The 5,733-nt window shown below is 39.5% G+C and overlaps 1 non-coding gene and 1 pseudogene across 1 annotated transcript; both read right to left on the bottom strand.

Moving 5' to 3' along the window:
• Positions 1–3,067: 3,067 nt before the first annotated feature.
• Positions 3,068–3,399, bottom strand: LOC131925777 (large ribosomal subunit protein eL36-like; annotated as a pseudogene).
• Positions 3,400–5,388: 1,989 nt separating this feature from the next.
• On the bottom strand, positions 5,389–5,494 carry LOC131925918 (U6 spliceosomal RNA). Its single transcript, XR_009383412.1, has one exon. It is a non-coding gene; the product is annotated as a U6 spliceosomal RNA (small nuclear RNA).
• Between the last annotated feature and the right edge of the window lie 239 nt (positions 5,495–5,733).

The raw sequence follows: 5,733 nt of genomic DNA, 5'->3' as shown, positions 1-5,733 counted from the left end.
TCCTGTACATGATTTTGGCCTTGAGTCTAATGCAGAGAACTAGAAACCAAGTTTGTGTACCCTGGGTATTCTTAATAAAGTGTGGTTCTTTAACCTCTCTGTGATCTGCTGCATAAGACATTTAAATGTTTAAGTTTTCTGCAGTGAACTGTGGCCATTCCTAACAGTGACTTTGAAGTCTCCAAAAAGATGATGGGACCCCATAAAGATGATTCCACTTGGATTGTGGTAATGCCATTAAGCTAACAAACACTACCCAAAAATCATCTTTAAACTTCAAACTACTCAGGACAATTTCAAAGTGGTTAGCTGAGATGGTCCAGCCTCATAAACTATCTAGCCAAGACTTCAAATAACCCTACACTTTCCCATCACACAGAGACTAAACAAAAAATAATACAGCTAGCCGTCCAGGATTTGATTATTATCTCAATTTTCTCAGGGCCCCCTATAGATGCTGTTGCCTCCAGTCAACAGGAAGTAATTTTAAGAATATGATGCCCATATTCTCAAGAGATAGAGTTGGTGGTTTCTGGTCATTTGATGGGTTGTGAATGTTTATCATCAATTGTTACTGGTCATGTTAAGGGAGGAAATTAAGCAAAAAGGTTGAATTGAAAGATCTCTTTCTAAAAAAAAAAAGAGGAGGGTATGGAAAGAATAGGATAGAGGGGTAGATTATTTAATCTACTTTAAACTAAAAAGCGATTATTAACTGAAATAATTTACATTGGTATGTATTTTTGTATATTGATATAAATTTAAGTTTCTTTTTGTTAGAACATACTCTATATATGTTTCTACTCTTGTTTAAGGTGTTATACCTATGCAACTCATTTAAAAATGTAATGTATAATTAAGGAATACAAGTTAGTAGTCATCTACAATAATCAACCTTATGTTAGGTATACTTTCAAGGTTAAATAAAGATATATTTTAGATATATTGATGGTCTTCAAACACTTTAGAGACTTACAGAATATGGCATTTCATGTTTTAATAACCTAAGGCTTTTCATGACATTGAGACACTTCTGCTCCTGGCAGCAATAATTTACTTCAAACAAGGATGATGGGCATCGAAGTACCTCTATATGGAGTTTGCTTTAACTGTAGAAAAGTTAGCCACTGGGCAGGAAGCTGCCATTGACTCCACAGCTGTCAGTATGCTGTCCAAATTGGACAAGCAGGGTACAAAAGAAGGCGACTGCCAAACTTTGCCAAGACAAGATAGGAGAGGCCTTCAAATTTCCTCCTTCACAGAAAAGTCTGGCAGATATTCTAGGCCTGTAGGCTGAAGATGGATGCCCCAAAGTTTCAGAGAAAATGTGGATGACTGTCCAGGTAGCCAGCCTCTTCTCTAATTTTTGTAGTTTGGGAAGTTGTTTGTTCTGTTCTTCCTGTGTTCTCAGTTAGTATTGGATCCTTCTCAGGATCTCTGAAGTAGTTGAAGACAAGATTGGTTTAGTTCCAATTTTTCTTGTTACTAAATTCAGAAAAGAAACTTACAAAAGAGGTATAAGTTGTATAAGATTAAAAGATGTAAAAGCTTTAATTGTTTATCTAAGAAAATGTTTTGATGTCTAAAAAGATAAGTTTGGGGTTGGTAATACTAGTTAAGATAGAAATGAATTAGGTACAAAACTTTGGATTCACCAAGATAGGATAGATAATAGAGTGGTTTCTCTGAATTTGCCAACTCCAATTGGACTAGACATTGTGAGTGTAATTCTTACTTGATCATTTTTCTTATTGTATATAGTTTCACTGTGTTAGGGTTAAAACCTTTCTTTTTATTTAGACAAAAGGGGGAAATGTTGGGGGACATTCAATCACACTTTAAACCTCGTTTGCCTTTGCATTGATTAATAAAATTAACCTTGGGCTAGAAAGCTGAGTTAGCAATTAGTTGACAGAATGTAATCATGGAGCATGAGAGGGCATCCAGGAGAGACCCAGAAGTACATGGGAGGGATTTAGAGTGGCACAGGTTGTTCTAGTTTGGCAGAGAAAAAGCAAAGTCTTTCAGAGAAGCCAGCAAGGATGAGAAGGTTAGTGTTTTGCTATTCAACCTCTCTGAGCTAGCAGGTTTTCACCCTTTCACCCTGGCCTTTAAATTTCAAGTCTTATTTATAAACAGAACAATAGAGATTTAGTTCAAGCTACCATTAGCAGCAGCAACAGAGCTGGTACCTGGAACAGAATTCTTACCAGGCTATGGCCTGAGTGACCAGTCCACTGCTAGAGCAACAGGCCGGTAACTGCAGAGTTGCAATTGCAGGCTGCAATAGCAGTAGACTGGGGTGCAGCCACTGTGCCGAAGTGAAAACAACACCACAGCCTTTACAAACTTAAACACATTAAAATTTCAGTGTCTTTAAAACATGCAGTCTCTAAAAATCCAAAATCTCCTCTAAAAGTTCAAAGTTGTGCAGCTGTGGACTCCTTTAAAAATCAAAATTAAGTACCTTCTTCAAGAAGGAAGAACCAGGCTACAGTCACAATCTGAACCAAACAAAACCAACCTCCAACAGTATAAATAATTTAATGCCCAGTTATCTGGGATTTGCTCACCATCTTCTGGGCTGCTCCAAAGAGCTTGAGTCACTTTTCTTGCTCTGCCCTCAGCAACAAACCCAGCTTGTCTTCTAACCTCCAGCTGGCCCCACTCCATTGCTACTGCCGTTCTTGGCAGTCATCTTATGGTCCTGTCAGCCGTAAAAAACACTAGGGTCTTCGGCTGCACTTTCACCAAAAGCCTGTCATAGGCTCTCTTCATGGTGCCAAGCCTCAATATCTTTGAATGACCCCTTCAGTGCTGGGCCTTCAACTGCCATTGAGGTTGCACCTCCACCAATGGCCTCTCCTGGCTTTTCACAGTGCCAAGCCTCAGTCGTTCTCCATGATCCTCTCACTCCTTCAAAACCAATGCCCCCTGGGTGATTCTTACACTATCCAGTTCAGCTGCCAGAGTAACTTACATCCTTGGTCTCCTCTGAAACACAGCTTCTGTATTTTTTTTTGGGGGGGGGGGTGCGCGGTAGCAACGTTTATTTGGGTTGGGGGTATCAGTCCTTCTTGGCCGCTGTCTTCCTCATGGTGGCCAGCACGTTGCTCAGCTCCTCCTGCTTTCTTTTGGCGCGGATGTGCATGCCCACCCTCTTCTTGATGAACTTGAGCTCGCACTTGTCCTTGGACACCTTGAGCAGCTCCATGGCTCATAGGGCGCGAATCCGCACACCTCCAGGATCATGTCCCACACGAACTTGGTCTGCTTGTTGAGGCGCCCACAGCTTGTTGAGGTGCCCGCAGCTTGTTGAGGCGCCCGCAGCTTGCTGACGTTCTTTGTCACCTGGTGGCCCTTGTTGAGGCCCACAGCCATGGGATAGCGCAGGGCCATGGCTGCTGCTCTCCAATGGCGGCAGCAACAGCAAGAAATGTGTAGCCCAGGCTGGCCTCGAACTCGTGATACTCCTGCCTCCGCCTCCTTCAGTAAATCCTACAGGCCTGCAACACCACAACCGGATGTATGCTGACTCTTAGGAAACACTTTCCAGAAGAAAACACTTTCTGCCTCAGAGATGCTAGTCACTTCTTAATCACCACCAAATTCTCATCTCTAGTTGACCAACATCCATAATCCCAGCAAAGCAAAGGTTTTGGTTTAGTACTTCTAGTATCTCATTAATCACAGCTGATTCTTTAGCCCCAGTTAACCAGAATGGTAGAATTTTAAATCAAAATAGGAAACAGCCCTGATAGAGTCTTTAAACTTCCCTCTGACTTCACAGTCAAGACCTCCATCCTCTACACTGTTCTCAATAGTGTTATCTTCAAAGCTCCTACAGGACATCCCACTGAGTTCTGAACACTCAGTGGGTTTTTTTTGCCTAGAGTTCCAAAGTATTTCTACATTTCTCCATGAAACATGGTCAGGTCTAACAAAACTATACTCCACTATGCTGGTACAAACATAGTTAGGGTTTCTATTTCTGTAACAAAACACCATCACCAAAAACAAGTTGGAGAGGAAAGGATTAAAGTTGGCTTACACATCCATATCATAGTTCATCATCAAAGGAAGTCACGACAGGAACTCAAATATTGCAGGAACCTAGAAACAGGAGATGACGCAGAGGTCATGGGAGCGTTCTGCTTACTGTCTTGTTTCCCATGGCTTGCTTAGCCCACGTTAAATAGAACCCAGGACCAGAAGCCCAGGGATAGCACTACCCTACATGCACTGAGATTCCCCCCCGTCAATTGATCACTGATTAAGAAAACACAGGCAGAACTTTTAGAAATATTTTGTCAATTAAAGTTTTCTCTTTTCAGATAACTACTTTGTGTGTTAATTTGACATAAGATTAGCTAGCACAGCAATTATATATATTTTTTTAATTTTAGGAATAAATATTTTCACTTTATTAGAGTTTGTTTTTTTTTTTTCAGATACTACTTAAACCAAAGATTTTTCTCCAAGTTTACTCTCAGTTTTTCTGACAGTGAATTTGTTACAGAAAAACAAGCAAGGGCTGGAAAGAGACTTCACTTGGTAAAGTGCTAGTAACGCGACCATGAAGACCCAAGTTCAATCCCCAGTAACACATGTAAAGGGCCAGGTTTGGTGGTGCATGATTATAACCCCAGTGGTAGAGAGGAGGAGACAAGGAGATCCCTGGTGCTCTCTGACCAGCCAGTCTAGCCTACTAGGTAAGTTTGAAACCAGTAAGAGACCTTGGATAAAAGAACAAAGTGGATTGCTACACAGAACTTATACTCAAAATTGACCTCTTGCCTGTATGTACATGCACACATGTGTACGCATGCACCTGGGATGGGAAAGAAAGGGAGAGTGAAGATCATTTCTAGAAATATTCAAGAAATACAAGTGGTAGATTTGACTTTAAATTTTAGTGATGCAGGAACTAAAAAAATAGATGAAATGGAGCTGGTGTGCAAATGTTGGCTGTTCCTGATTTCAGTAGGATTGTTTCAAGTTTCTCTTGATTTAGAATGATATTGTCTGTGCATTTCTCATATATAGACTTTATTATGTTGAGATATATTCTCTCTAGTCCTATATTCTCTGTTCTCTTGTTTATCATGAAGGCACATTGAGTTTTATCAGAGGCTTTTTTTCTATCTTTTGGGACAAGTATTTTTTTCCTCTGTGTCAATTTATATGGTTTATTATATTTATCAACTTGAGTATGTTGAACCATCCCTGCATCTCAAGGATAAAACCAACTTGATCCTAGTGTATAATCTTATTGATGTATGTCTGTATTGTGTTTACAAGTATCTTACTTAGACTTTTTGAATGTATGTTCACCAGGAATATTGTTCTGAAGTTTTCTTTTTTGTTCTGTCTTTAATTGGTTTTGGTTAAAGTATGGAATGTTTCAAGAATTTGTGTGTCATCCTTGCACAGAGGTCATGCTAATCTTCTCTGTGCCATTCTCATTGTAATATATGTACTGCCAAGTGAGCATTATCTATTTTTTTAAGGTTAAAAACATTGCAATGTGTATGACTGTACATACATTTAGGTATGTGAATATATACATGTATTTACAATGTTTATGAATATGTATTTATCAATTTATCTACTTACAGACACTTTAGCAATATTGTGAAGGGTGTTTCAAGGTACATAGATGTGCAAATAGCTCTTTCATATCCTGCTTCAATGGTTCAAAAACTTGCTCAGAAGTAAAATTGCTTAATCAAA

Source organism: Peromyscus eremicus, chromosome 15, assembly GCF_949786415.1.
Source record: "Peromyscus eremicus chromosome 15, PerEre_H2_v1, whole genome shotgun sequence".
NCBI classification, from domain to species: Eukaryota; Metazoa; Chordata; class Mammalia; order Rodentia; family Cricetidae; genus Peromyscus; species Peromyscus eremicus.
This window is presented reverse-complemented; position numbering and strand designations above follow the sequence as displayed.